This window comes from Hemiscyllium ocellatum, chromosome 20 (assembly GCF_020745735.1).
Source record: "Hemiscyllium ocellatum isolate sHemOce1 chromosome 20, sHemOce1.pat.X.cur, whole genome shotgun sequence".
Taxonomy (NCBI): domain Eukaryota; kingdom Metazoa; phylum Chordata; class Chondrichthyes; order Orectolobiformes; family Hemiscylliidae; genus Hemiscyllium; species Hemiscyllium ocellatum.
The window spans coordinates 11,685,635-11,701,432 of record NC_083420.1 but is presented as its reverse complement, the minus strand read 5'-3'; positions in this window follow the sequence as shown (position 1 = coordinate 11,701,432).

The window sequence follows — 15,798 nt, the reverse complement described above, 5'->3', positions numbered from 1 at the left end:
GTGTTGGTGAAGTTGATGAATTGCTCAACCTCCTCGCGGGAGCACGAGGTGGCGCCAATGCAGTCATCAATGTAGCGGAGGAAGAGGTGGGGAGTGGTGCCGGTGTAATTACGGAAGATCAACTGTTCTACGGAGCCAACAAAGAGACAGGCATAGCTGGGGCCCATGCATGTGCCCATGGCTACCCCTTTGGTCTGGAGGAAGTGGGAGGATTCAAAGGAGAAATTGTCAAGGGGAGGACCAGTTCGGCCAAACGAATGAGAGTGTCGGTGGAAGGGTACTGTTGGGGACATCTGGCGAGGAAAGAATGGAGGGCTTGGAGGCCCTGGTCATGGCAGATGGAGGTGTAGAGGGATTGGATATCCATGGTGAAGATGAGGCGTTGAGGGCCGGGGAAACAGAAGTCTTGGAGGAGGTGGAGGGCGTGGGTGGTGTCTCGAATGTATGTGGGAATTCCTGGAGTCGGGGGGATAGGACAGTGTCGAGGCAGGTAGAGATGGGTTCAGTGGGGCAGGAGCATGCTGAAACAATGGGTCGGCCAGGGTGGTCAGGCTTGTGGATCTTGGGAAGAAGGTAGAACTGGGCAGTGCGGAGTTCCCGGACTATGAGGTTGGAAGCTGTTGGTGAGAGATCTCCTGAGGTGAGGAGTTTCTGTATGGTCTGGGAGATGATGGTTTGGTGATGGGGGGGTGGGGACATGGTCGAGGAGGTGGTAGGAAGAGGTGTCCTCGAGTCGGCATTTGGCTTCAGCGGTGTAGAGGTCAGTGTGCCAGACTACCACTGCGCCCCCTTTATCCGCTGGCTTGATGGTGAGGTTGAGATTGGAGCAGAGGGATTGGAGGCCTGCGCATTGTGAGGGTGAGAGGTTGGAGTTGGGGGGGGGGGTAGACAGGTTGAGGCGGTTAATGCCCCGGCGGCAGTTGGAAACGAAGAGGTCGAGGGCGGGAAATAGGCCAGCGTGGGGTGTCCAGGTGGATGCAGTGTGTTGGAGGTGGGCGAAGGGATCCTTGGAAGGTGGGCGGGAATCCTGATTGGGAAAGTAAGCTCGGAGGCGGAGGCGGTGGAAGAAGTGTTCGATGTCACGGCGTGTATTAAATTCATTGATGGGTGGACGGAGGGAGATGCAGGTGAGTCCTTTGCTGAGGGCTGATTGTTCATCCTCAGTGAGGGGGAGATCTGGAGGGATGGTGAAAACTCGGCAGGGCTGGGAGCTGGGATCTGGTGTGGGTGTGGAGCTGGGAGTGGGGGCAGAGCCAGTAACTGGAGTGGGTGTGATGGTGGGGGAATTGGGGGTAGAGTCATGAGCAGGGCTGGTATTCCCCTCAGGGTTCTGGGGGCCGGGAATGGTGACAGTGGGATCTGTGGGGGGCATGTCAGCAGAATGCAGGTGAGTGGCGTTGGTGGGGGCGGAAGTGGTGGCCTAAAGGAGCCTTCCACATCCATCAAAGTTTTATCTGCACATCCACTAGTATATTTATTGCATCCGTTGCTCCTGATATGGTCTCCTCTACATTGGGGAGACTGGGCGCCTCCTAGCAGAGCGCTTTAGGGAGCATCTCCTGGACACCCGCACCAATCAACCACACTGCCCCGTGGCCCAACATTTCAACTCCCCCTCCCACTCTGCTGAGGACATGGAGGTCCTGGGCCTCCTTCACCACCACTCCCTCACCACCAGACGCCTGAAGGAAGAACGCCTCATCTTCCGCCTCGGAACACTTTAACCCCAGGGCATTAATGTGGATTTCAACTCAACAGTTTCCTCATTTTCCCTTCCCCCACCTCACCCTAGTTCCAAACTTCCAGCTCAGCACTGTCCCCATGACTTGTCCCACCTGCCTATCTTCTTTTCCACCTATCCACTCCACCCTCCTCCCTGACCTATCACCTTCATCCCCTCCCCCACTCACCTATTGTACTCGATGCTACTTTCTCCCCACCCCCACCCTCCTCTAGCTTATCTCTCCATGCTTCAGACTCTGTGCCTTTATTCTTGATGAAGGGCTTCTGCCCGAAACATTGATTTTGCTGTTTCTCAGATGCTGCCTGAACTGCTGCGCTCTTCCAGCACCACTGATCCAGAATCTGGTTTCCAGCATCTGCAGTCATTGTTTTTACCTAATATAGCACAGTAACTGGCTTTCCTGTGTGGACAGACATTTCCCTTCCATACTCAAACTGTCTTCACTGACAGGATCCATATCCCTCTATTCCCATCCTATTCATGTATTCATCCAGGTATTTCTTGAATGCTGCTATTGTGTCTGCTCCCACCACCTCCTTTGGCAGCACCTTCCAGGCACTCACCGTGCTTTGTGTGAAAATCCTCGCACATCTCTTCTAAATTTTTCTCCCTGCACCATGAAGCTGTGTCCCCTAGTAATTGACCCTTCCATCCTGGGAAAAAGCCTCATACTTTCCACATTATCCACGCAATTCACAATCCCATAAATTTCTATCAGTTCACTCCTCAATCTCCTGTGTTCCAGTGAAAACACACCCAATGTATCCAACCTTCCTTTGTAGCTAAAATCCCCCATACCAGGCAACATCCTGATAAACCTTTCCACTGCTCTCTCCAAAGCACCACATGTGGTGACCAGAAGTGTTTGCAATATTCCAAGTGTGGCCTAACTCAAGTTCTATAAAGCTGCAGCATAATTTGTGGAGTAGAGTGGTGCTGGAAAAACACAGCAGTTCAGGCAGCGTCCGAGGAGCAGTAAAATCGATGTTTTGGGCAAAAGCCCTTCAACAGGAATACTTGATGAAGGGCTTTTGCCCGAAATGTCGATTTTACTCCTCCTCGGACGCTGCCTGAACTGCTGTGCTTTTCCAGCACCAATCTACTCCAGCATCTGGTTTCCAGCATCTGCAGTCATTGTTTTTACCCTGCAGCTTAATTTGCCTATCCTTAACCTCAATGCCCCTTCCAATGTAGCCAAGCATACCATAGGCCTTTTTTACCACCTTATCTACCTGCACTGCCATCTTCAGTGCTCTCTGGACCTGCACTCCAAGATCCCTCTGCATATCAATACTCCAAAGGATTCTGCCATTTACTGTATAATTGAACTTTTGACCTTCCAAAATGCATTACCTCACATTTGTCAATAAAGATATGGAATTAAGAGTCCAATGGTGACCATGAATCCATAGTTGATTGGTGTCATCTGGTTTGCTAATGGTCTTTAGGGAGAGAATCTGGCATTTTTACCTGGTCTAGCCGACATGTGACTCCAGACCCACAGCAACATGGCTGATTCTTAACTGTCCTCTGAGCACATAGGGACAGTCAATAAGATGCTGACCTGGCCAGAGGCACACCATTCCACAACTGAATAAAACAAAAGTGAACCAGATGGGTTTATCCAATCGTTGACAGTGGGTGCATGGTCACCATTGAAGGCAGTCAGGCCATACAAGCAGGTGATCATATTGGGACATGTGAGATCCTGAGGGGGACCAAGAAACCGAGAACTGTGATCCTGGGAATCTGACATGAGAAACAGAAATTGCTGGAAAGAACTCAGCAGGTCTGGCAGCAACCAGTGGAGAGAAAGCAGGGTTCAGATTTCCAGTCCAGTTCTGAAGAAGGGTCACTGGATCCAAGCATTCGTAGAATCCCCAGAGTGTTGAAACAAGCCATCCTGCTCATCCAGCCCTCAGTGACCCTTTGAAAAGCATCCCACCCTATGTGTAATTTAGCCCCCCAACCTGTCCGTGACTATGGCAGGGACCCAAAGGTAACCCATGTAGATATGCACAACCCCCACTCAGACAGTCAAGCAAGGGTGAAATCGAACCCTGGATCCCTGTCACTGTGGGGCAGCGTTGCTAATCACTGAGCCACTGACACTTGCTTTCTCTCCACTGATGCTGTCAGGTTTGCTGAGGATATTCCAAGGAACCTGACAGAATGGTTGCTGAGAAGGTGCTCTCCTTGTGGGAGGCACGAAAACATATAGACAGAGTTTCATTTACAACGGAGAGGAGGAGCAAGTTTGTGAGTTTGGAACTCTTCCCTCGGGATCAGTGGAGGAGAGGCCCTTGAATATGTTTTAAGACAGAAGTAGATTAGATTAGACTTACAGTGTGGAAACAGGCCCTTCAGCCCAACAAGTCCACACCGACCCGCCGAAGCGCAACCCACCCATACCCCTACATTTACCCCTTACCTAACACTACGGGCAATTTAGCATGGCCAATTCACCTGACCTGAAGTAGATTCATTCTTGATTAAAAACTGAGTCAAAACATATCAGGGGCAGGCAGGAAAGTGGATATGAGACTACAATCTGAATGGAAGATTAACCCTGAAGTGATAAATAGGCATTCCTATTTGTAATTTGTATATTCTTTATTCTAAATCTATGACCCCTAAACAAGACCTTTTTATGCATGAGTCTCTTTGAAGAAAAGGTATTATAAACATTTTGTTTCTAATACAACAGTTAATGGCTTCCTCCATCTATGTGTAAATTACATTTTAATAACACATAGCTGAGATATTAGTGCTTTGCTTTCTTTTCACAGACGTACTTTACATTACTGAAGAGAAGTCATGCAACCCACTCATAATAATTCCAAATTATTCTGTTTATATTGGAAGATCTGTTACTCCAAGGCACAAAGCATTTTGACTGCTAATTTTTTAACTTTCTTCGCAGTCCAACACAGCTCACTGGAGAATGGCTGCTGGTGGCAATGTACAAAGTTAAAAATCACGCAACACCATGTTATAGTCCAACAGGTTTGTTTGGAAGCACTAGCTTTTGGAGTGCTGCTCCTTCACAGCCACCTGATATAAGAGCAACACTCCGAAAGTTAATGCTTCCAAATAAACCTGTTGGACTATAACATGGTGTTGCGTGATTTTTAACTTTGTCCACTCCAGTCCAATACTCCAAATGATGGCAAAGTAAGTTCACAAGAGTTTTGTATTGTGCCCCTTGACTGAGGGATGAATGGAAGGGTCAGCAAAAGCCCAGACCTGTCTCGAGGAGGCAGGGAGGGAGATTGTTATGTTGGTAACAGTCTCCTGTGTGTCAGAAGTTTATGTACTCAAGTTCCCATTCCAGGACTCTGAGCTCTGGAAATTTGATGGGCACTCATATGCAGTGCTCAGGCAATGCTGTATTGGTTTTTTAAAATTATTATTCATTCCTTGGATGAGGATATCTCTGACCAGGCCAGCGTTTATCTCCCCAGAGGAGAGTTAAGGGTCAACCACATTGCTGTTGGTCTGGAGTCAAGTGCAGGCCAGACCAGGTAAGGATGGCAGCTTCCTTCCCTGAACAGCATTAGTGAACCAGATGGGTTTTTCCCGACAATCGGCAATGGATTCATGGTCATCATTAGACTCATAATTTCCGATTTTTCTTGAATTCAAATGGCACGATCTGCTGTAGCAGGATTCGAACTTGGGTTTTCCAGACCATTACCTGGTTAGCTGGATTAACAGTCCAGTGGCAATACCACTAAGCATCATTGCCCCCTACTCTTGTCTTATTTACAGCACTCATCCTCTGGGTGGTGGAGTTCTGTGAACAAACTGGCCGATACCATGAGGCTTAAGGCTTCCAATCAGCGCCCATTTTGCTGCTGTATATTCAGGCTCCATTGACCAAATATTGACAATTCCAGTTCTCACAGTCACCCAAGCCCACCACAGTCATTCTGGAGCAACTATTATCAAAGAGTTGGTGCCATTCTTCACTGTCCCGCCGACCTTCCTCCCATTACCTGTCACTTCAGTTGTTTTCCCTTCCTCATGAGGGTGACACAGTGGCTCAGTGGTTGAACCTGCAGCCTCACAACAACAGGGTCCCGGGTTCAATTCTACCCACAGGTTACTGTTTGTGTGGAGCTTGCATGTTCTCCCTGTGTCTGTGCGGGCCCCCTCTGGGTGCTCTGGTTTCCTTCCGCAGTCCAAAGATTAGGTGAATTGGCCATGCTAAATTGTATCCATGGCTGTGTAGGTTATGTGTGTTATCCATGGGAAATGCAGGGATAGCGTAGGAGTATGGGTGGGATGCTGTTGGAGGGTCGGTATGGGCTGAATGGCCTGTTTCCACATTGTAAGGATTGGCTGACTTTAGCAGGGATTGTACATGAGGCCGCAGCCAAAGAGAAGGGAGAGAACAATCACATGATGGGAGAGGATTTTATACAGGGGAGTGAGAGCCTCCTCAGAAAAGGGGGATTGTAGTTGAGGGACAGAGCACATGAGCGGAAGGGTAGATGGAGGACTTGTGGTGGAATTAGAGAGATAATGAGAATCATTCATCACAGAGGAAGCTGTTCCTCATTGGGAGGGTCAGTGATTGCAGGAGATCACAGAGAACACACAGCGGTTCCCCTGACTGAGGAAGCTTAAAATCTCCTGCTCCATCGAGCCCACAAGCATAAGGATAAATGCCATAAGATGATAAGGGTTACAAGCGTTATTAGTCTGACTGCTGAGCTGCTATGGGATCAGCGCACGGTAAAATGGGATGGGAGTCAGATGTGAGGGGCGGGACAGGTAGATAATTTGATAAAAACCGACAGAACTGCAGATGCTGCAAATCAGAAACAAAATCAAATGTTGCTGGTAAAGCTCAGCAGGTCCGGCAGCATCATTGCAGAGAAATCAGAGTTAACGTTTCGGGGACAGTGACCCTTCTTGATTTGGTGAGTTAGGTCAGATATGATGAGAAAACATGCTCAAGGTGGGAAAACCCTCCAAAAATGTCGACACAATTCGAACTTGGCCAAAACAGCATAAGATCCAACTTATTTTCCAATCAATTTGACCTTCCCTGAATCTCAGTCTTTTTGGAAAATTAAAGTATCATCTTAACTATTTTACTAGCTATTTGTATTAAGACCCTAGAATGATGGCCATCAGCATCTGGGGACTTGTAAGCAACTCCAACAATTTGCCCACATCCCTCATTTTCTTGAGTTCCTCCCCTTCCATATCCTGTATAACAACTACGTGTGTGATGTTAGTCGTATCTTCCACAATGAAGATTGATACAGCATAACTGTTCATCTACCATCTTCCATTAGTAATTCATCAGATTCACTTTCAACACACACTTTATTAATTTGTTTTTGATATCTAGATCTACAAAACTGGCCCAAAAAACATTCTAAGATTTCTTCATTGAGGCTACATTTGTCCATCTGATCTTTCCAATCTATCAGTAGACTGAAACTCCTTATGACTATCACTGTACCTTACTGACAATTTCCCTTTGTTCTTTCCTTTCTACTCATCCTGGCCTATGACTGCTTTATGGGGGCTTATACATTATAGAATACATCACAGAAATGATCTTGATCATTTTGGGCGGCATGGTGGCACAGTGGTTAGCACTGCTGCCTCACAGCGCCTGAGACCCGGGTTCAATTCCCGACTCAGGCGACTGACTGTGTGGAGTTTGCACATTCTCCCCGTGTCTGCGTGGGTTTCCTCTGGGTGCTCCGGTTTCCTCCCACAGTCCAAAGATGTGTGGGTCAGGTAAATTGGCCATGCTAAATTGCCTGTAGCCTTAGGTAAGGGGTAAATGTAGGGGTATGGGTGGGTTGCGCTTCGGCGGGTCGGTGTGGACTTGTTGGGCCGAAGGGCCTGTTTCCACACTGTAAGTAATCTAATCTAATCTAATTTTCAATCACCACTCAAAGTGCTTCTACATACTGGTTTCACACTATGGGAGTGTGCAGCGATCCCAGCAGCCTCTATGACTGTTATCCCCTGAAAGGAGCTCTTTGTGAGAATCACTGAATCCCTGCAGTACAGAAAAAAGCCATTTGGCCCATCAACCCTCCACAGAGCACCCCAGCACCACCACCCCAATCCCCATAACCCTATATGGCTAACCCACCTACCTTCCTCACTTTTGGACCTTGGGAGGAAACTGGAGCACCCAGAGGAAACCCACACAGACATGGGGAGAATGTGCAAACTCCACACAGGCAGTCTGCTGAAGCTGGAATTGAACCCAGGTCCCTGGTGCAGTGAGGAGCCATCCTGTTCATCTGGTGTTTACCTCTTGCCCACATCTCTTTTTAATAAATCATCTCTCGCAAAACTTCGTTCTTCAACCTATCAGGTTCACTAGTGCCCTTCAGGGAAAGGAATCTGCCATCCTTACCTGGTCTGGCCTACATGTCACTCCACACCCACAACAATGTGACTGACGTTAACTACCCTCTGGGCAATAGGGATGGGCAATAAATGCTCGATCAGCCAGTGATAACCATTTCCTGTGAAATGATTTTTTTTAAAAAAAATCATGGAATATGAGTGTCACTGGTTCAGTCAGCATTATTGTTCATCTCTAATTGGTCAGAGGACAGTTCAGAGTCAATCACACTGCATTAGTCCAGACCAGATAAGGGCAGCAGATTTCCCTCCCCGACAAGATATTTGTGAACCAGACAGGTTTTTAATGACAGTGGTTACCATTGGTATTTTAAACTCCAATATCACCATCTACCATCTTGTTGGAACAATAGCAAAAGAATCTTGCAAGTGTAATCCACTGACATTAAAACAACACCGTTTGGGAACACCTGAGGCAAGTATAATTAATGAACTGGCCCTTCTAATTAACAAACTCCAAAATTATAATGCTGAACTTTTCTTTAGCCAAAACAGAGTTTTGCTTCTTCTTCCTGTTTTTAGCAATTACAGCACTGATGCTTTCAACTGAAGTAATTACATTAGCTAGCTTTAAATCCCCAAAGATTCACCTCTTCCATGTTATTTCCATAACGTCTGATTATTTCATTTAAGAGCTGTTGCCCGTTAAGTACAAGTTCAGCAAAAGCTTTTCGGGAGCTGTGATTACACATTCAGCAAGTTCTCACTGATGCAAATTACAATTCCAAACCAATTGCTGAAATAAAACACTGAATCCCAGTGATGACGACAGAAAGCAATGATTCAAGACAAGGGCAAAAAGACCTTCAGTTCGATATTCGAGACGATTTGAATAATGCACGGGCTGAATTAGGTTCTTTCAATCTTTTCTTATTAAATGTTCGTAATCACAGAGAAATTGAGGTTATTTTGGATAGGGAAAGGCTATAGGAGCTGTGCTGTAGGTTCAGCTAATTCATTTAATAGAAAGATAAAGAAAGGGGAGAGCACAATCCTTCCCTCAAAGAGAGACAATATAAGGATTGTAATAGGTGATTCACCTGTACTCAACATTCAAACTGACACAGGCAGCACGCCATAGTGATTGCAGTCTTCAGCCAGGACTAAGTATGCATCCTTCAGCAAGTAGGGTCATAGAGATTTACAGCACCAAAACAAACCCTTCAGTCCAACTTGTCAATGCAAACAGATATCCTAAGTTAATCTAGTCCCATTTTGCCAGCACTTGGCCCCTATTCCTCTAAACTCTTCCTATTCATATACCCATCCAGATACTGTTTAAATGTTGTAATTGTACCAGCCTCCACCACCTCCTCAGAAAGCTCGTTCCATATACGCACCACCCTCTGCATGAAAAATTCACCCCTTATGGCCCTTTTATATCTTTTGCCTCTTACCTTAAACCTATGCTTTCCAGTCCGGACTCCCTGACCCTGGGCAAAAGACCTTGTCTATTTATCCTATCCATGCCCCTCATGATTTTATAAACTGCTATAAACCTCTCTTCAGCCTTTAATGCTCCAAAGAAAATAATCCCAGCTTAGTCAGCCTCTCCCTACAGCTCAAACCCTTCAACCCCCGGCAACCACCATGTCTACCTTCGACTCCATCTTCAAGGTACTATGAATCTGCACCCCAAGGGCAAAATCATGAGGAGTTGGTACTAGTTTACGTTGCTACTTGAAGCTAGTCTGTTCCTATGATAGGAGAGTTCCATTGCAGTTGAAGTTTGTGGCCCAATATGATGGCTAGGAGAAAGTGAGGACTGCAGATGGTGGAGATCAGAGCTGAAAGATGTGTTGCTGGAAAAGCGCAGCAGGTCAGGCAGCATCCAAGGAGCAGGAGAATCGACATTTTGGGCATAAGCCCTTCCTCAGGAATGAGGAAGGTGTGCCAAGCAGGCTAAGATAAAAGATAGGGAGGAGGGACTTGGGGGAGGGACATTGGGAATGCGATAGGTGGAAGGAGGTTAAGATGAAGGTGATAAGCCGGTGAAGGGGTGGGGACGGAGAGGTTGGGAAGAAGATTGCAGGTCAAGAAGGCGGTGCTGAGTCCGAGGGTTGAGACTAAGATAAGGTGGGGGGAGGGGAAATGAGGAAGCTGGAGAAATCTGCATTCATCCCTTGTGGTTGGAGGGTTCCTAGGCGGAAGATGAGGCGCTCTTCCTCCAGAGAACACCTCTGGGACACCCGCACCAACCAACTCAACTGCCCCATGGCTGAACACTTTAACTCCCCCTCTCATTCCACTAAGGACATGCAGGTCCTTGGACTCCTCCATCGCCAGACCATGGCAACACGACGCCTGGAGGAAGAGCGCCTCATCTTCTGCCTAGGAACCCTCCAACCACAAGGGATGAATGCAGATTTCTCCAGATTCCTCATTTCCCCTCCCCCCACCTTATCTCAGTCCCAACCCTCAGACTCATCACCACCTTCTTAACCTGCAATCTTCTTCCCGACCTCTCCAGCCCCACCCCCTATCCGGCCTATTACCCTCAGCTTCACCTCCTTCCACCTATCCCCGCCTCAGGCGACTGACTCAGGCAGGTTCAATTCCCGCCTCAGGCGACTTACTGTGTGGAGTTTGCACATTCTCCCCGTGTCTGTGTGGGTTTCCTCTGGGTGCTTCGGTTTCCTCCTACAGTCCAAAAATGTGCAGGTTAGGTGAATTGGCCACACTAAATTGCCCGTAGTGTTAGGTGCAGGGGTAAATGTAGGGGAATGAGTCTGGGTGGGTGCGCGTCGGTGTGGACTTGTTGGGTCGAAAGGCCTGTTTCCACACTGTAAGTAATCTAATCTATCGCATTCCCAATGCCCCTCCCCCAAGTCCTTCCTCCCTACCTTTTATCTTAGCTTGCTGGGCACACCTTCCTCATTCCTGAAGAAGGACTTATGCCTGAAACGTCAATTCTCCTGCTCCTTGGATGCTGCCTGACCTGCTGCGCTTTTCCAGCAACACATTTTTCAGCCCAATATGATGGCGTCTTCTACTGCTGCTATTTGGATTCCCACAGCAATACAAGCAGCATCTAGCAGTCTAAGTGTTGCAGTGGAAGTTCAGACTACAGTCCGTGCATGATTAATAACGCTACAGTTACCAACTCTCATCACGCATAGTTCTTGGGTTTTTCACATCACATCCCATGGCCTCCAATCTCACCAAGGCTCCCCTTCTCCCATCTAATAATCTTTTTCCCATTTCCAATATTTTTACAGTTCATTGATGGACATAGATTCTTGATCAATAGGAGGATCATGGGTTAAGGGGATAAAGGCAAAAAAGTCGACAGGAATGTTATGGACCAGATCAGAACCCCTCAAAATATTTTAAGAAGGCAAACCTTTTCCTATTTTTGAAGGCAAATGTGAAGTTCCATTTCCAGATGCAATTTGACTGGTTAAGCTAAGCAAAATACAATTTATTTAAACACTGTACTTAAAATACAACCAAAGAAAGAAGAATTTAGAAAATCTAATTGTATTATAGATATAGGAACTATTGCTAATTAATTGTTCCAATATAGTAACATCCCATAAACACACTCCTTTGCAAAAGGCAAAGACAGACACAGATTCTCAAATGCAGTTCTCCAATCCAGGAGGAAACAACATCAAGAGATAATTCAGAGAGTGCAGTTGTCAAGAGACATTCACTGAAGCTACTAATGAGACCCCAATAATCTTAAAGTTAAATCTAAAAATCCAGAAATTCTGATCATTGAGAGGTGGGCCCACCCATTCAGGCTGTTAACAAAAGAAAGCCCAAGGTCTCTCAAGCTGTTTACTGAAGTGGTTGTCAGTAACCAGACCAGTACCTCTGCTTTACATGCTCTTAAACAAAACCCAGAACAAAATAACCTCTTAAAGTCACAGCATTGTCACATGAGGACTGTCAGATCAGCCATGATCTTTTGAAGAGTGGAGTAGGCTCTGGGGCGGAATGGCCTACTCCTGTCTTTATTCCTTATGGTCAATGTAATGCTGAGGAAACCAATTTACCTCATGAGTAAAGAAAGTGAAAATCAGGCCAAGGCCTACCCACTGCTGGACACTGCCCTGGATATGTCTGCAATCTCACCTCATTCTCTCTGGTGCTGACATTTAGCAGCACTGGCTGCCTGTCATGTTGAGATATTCAAAAATAAATAATTTCCAAAAATAAATAACTTCCATCTGCTGGCATTGAAAATCTCTAGTAAACAGGCTGTTCAAATTTTTTGATTATATTCAAGAAATCCCTTTGGAACAGATATGTCTTACCCTGCTACCCAAACGCAATACAGACTAGCAACACCAGGCGACAGCTGTTCATATGCTCATTTCCCACTGACAGTAAAGCAACAGCCATCCTTCAACCCAGACAGTTCCTGAGCACTCTTGCTACTGGGGATGTTAAGGCATCGATTTTATAAAATAATGTTTTTGTTGAATTGTTTTCTCGCATGGTGGCTCAGTGGTTAACACTGCTGCCTCACAGCGCTAGGTTTGATTCCAGCCTCCGGCGACTCTCTGTGTGGAGTTTGCACATTCTCCCCGTGTCTGCGTGAGTTTCCTCTGGGTGGTCCGGTTTCCTCCCCCAGTCCAAAGGTGTGCAAGTTAGGGTGAATTGGTCATGCTAAAAGCGTTCAGGGATGTGCAGGTTAGGTGCATTAGTCAAGGATAAATATAGTGTAAAGGGAATGGGTCTGGGTGGGTTACTCTTCAGAGGGTCGGTGTGGACTTGTTGGGCTAAAGAGCCTATTTCCATACTGTCAGGATTCTATGATCTATGAATTGCAAGATTAATTAAAGGCGATTATTTAGGCTGGGCCAGAAAACATCCACTCCCCAATCACAACATTCAACCATTCTTGAAATCGTCTTTTAGTCTCTTTTAGAGACTAAAAGGCTTTTAGTCTCTACAATAAGCTTGGGTTGTTTTCTTTACAGTAGAGAAGGCTGAAAGGGGAGCTGAATGAAGTGCATAATATTACGAGCATCATGGCCAGAGTGAATATAAAGCAACTGTTCCCCTTAACTGAAGGGTCAGGAACAAAGAGACACAATTTTAAGGGGAAAGGCAAAATGTGGAGAGAGGATTAGAGGAATAACTTTTTCACGCCCAAAGGTGATGAGAATTTGAAATGCACAGCCTGGGATGGTAGCTTTGGTGAAAAACCTCACAACCTTTAAAAAGTACTTGGGTGAGCACTTGAAATGCCCTGCCCTTCAAGGCTGTGGGCCACGTGCTTGAAAATGGGACGAGCATCGATTTAGAGTGGTTTTGTTAATACAAACTGGATGGGCTGAAGGGGTTACTGTATGATTCTATGATTCCCTGATCAGTTTCTGCTTCCATCATCAATTCGACAGAGGATAATGGCCCAATATAGAACCCACTTTGTCAAGTTTTCATTGTTACATTGAACACAAAACATTGTGCATATGTGGATTTCTGCACCATAACAAAAACAATGTGCATTTATATAGCAGGCCAGACAGCTACTGTGCAGAGATCAATTTGAATGAAAAGATTTGGAATATTGGCTCTGCTTTTCTCTCTCTGTGGTGTTTCCAACATTTCCCTTTGATTTTCAGATTTCTGGTATCTACAGTATTTTTGTTTTGTACGAAGTGATATCTTTAAGATTACAAGATGTCAAGATTGCTTCCAGAGACATCAACCCAGATGCTACCCCCCACACACCACCAACCCCATTCGCCACTGGATTCAATGCTCCCTCTCTTACCTCCATCCAGCAGCATCTCTTCCCCTCAAGACCTGATATCTCCCTCATCTCCCCCTCAAGACCTGACATCTCCCTCATCTCCCCCTCAAGACCTGACACCGCTCTCATCTCCCCCTCACACTCCTCTTCCTGCTTGCCTGACTGTCAAGGTTTGATAGTGGATTCGCTGGAATGTAACAACAGCTCTGCAGGTTCACTGATCCAAATTGACATGTTTATTATCGGTAATGGATACTACAGAGGAACTTCGATTATCCGGGTCATTCCACTAAAGCGAGCATTTCAAATTCAAGGTAACGTGATTGACAAATTGGGGACACTGTTTCTCAAGTGTGAACTTTTAAAACCTATGTTGGTCGTAATGCGGTTACATCGCCAACACTTTCAGCACTTTTTCTAAAGCGTGATTTTTCTATAGCACGGGGTTGCACAAGAACACAACCATCATGTTATAGAAGAGCTAACTGTACTCAAGAGACTAGAATCAGAGGAGTGTAAATGGTTGGAGATGCAAAACCACAGAGGGATTTAAGAATCAATGCATTTACAGTTACAGATTAATCCCAAAACTCACATTCAGCACAAAGGTTTATGGTCATTGTTGGATGGGTCGGTTAAAGTCTGGGTCAAGTTTTCTCAGATTAGCTTTAGTCTGCTTCACATTACCACTTCTGGCAGATATACATCTGAAGTTAATTCTCCCTAATATTTCAAGAACCATCAGCTTTCAATTCACTTCTCTCACAGTCATATCAGCAAACAAATTATTAATGTAACAACATGTTTTAGCGAAGTCAACAAAAACTGAAGGACTGAGGATGATGGAAATCAGAAACAAAAACAGAAATTGTAGAAAATCTCAGCAGGCCTGGCAGCAGAGAGAAAGCAGAATTAACATTTCGGGTCCAGTGACCCATCTTCAGAAGTGCTTCACTTGTTGGGTAGGAAAGGTTTGAGTTAAGGGCAGGCTGGATCGGATGGGAGTTTCCTCATTGGAGCATCAGAGGGTGAGGTGACTTTATAGAGGTTTATAAAATCATATAGACAGGGTTAATAGTGGCTGTATTTTCCCTCGGATGGGGGAGTTTCAAGAAAAGGAGGCATATTTTTAAGGTGAGAGGAGAGAGATTTAATCTGAAAATATGTTGCTGGTTAAAGCACAGCAGGTTAGGCAGCATCCAAGGAACAGGAAATTCGACGTTTCGGGCCAGAGCCCTTCATTAGGAATGAGGAGAGTGTGCCAGGCAGGCTAAGATAAAAGGTAGGGAGGAGGAACTTGGGGGAGGGGCGATGGAGATGTGATAGGTGGAAGGAGGTCAAGGTGAGGGTGATAGGCCGGGGTGGGGTGGGGGCGGAGAGGTCAGGAAGAAGATTGCAGGTTAGGAGGGCGGTGCTGAGTTCGAGGGAATCGACTGAGACAAGGTGGGAGGAGGGGAAATGAGGAAACTGGAGAAATCTGAGTTCATTCCTTGTGGTTGGAGGGTTCCCAGGCGGAAGATGAGGCGCTCTTCCTCCAACCGTAGTGTTGTTATGTTCTGGCGATGGAGGAGTCCAAGGACCTGCATGTCCTCGGTGGAGTGGGAGGGAGAATTAAAGTGTTGAGCCACGGGGTGGTTGGGTTGGTTGGTCCGGGCGTCCCTGAGGTGTTCCCTGAAGCGTTCCGCAAGTAGGCGGCCCGTCTCTCCAATATAGAGGAGGCCACATCGGGTGCAGCAGATGCAATAGATGATGTGTGTGGAGGTGCAGGTGAATTTGTGGCGGATATGGAAGGTTCCCTTGGGGCCTTGGAGAGAAGTAAGGGAGGAGGTGCGGGCGCAAGTTTTGCATTTCCTGCGGTTGCCCGGGAAGGTGCCGGGAGTGGAGGTTGGGTTAGTGGGGGGTGTGGACCTGACGAGGGAGTCGCGAAGGGAGTGGT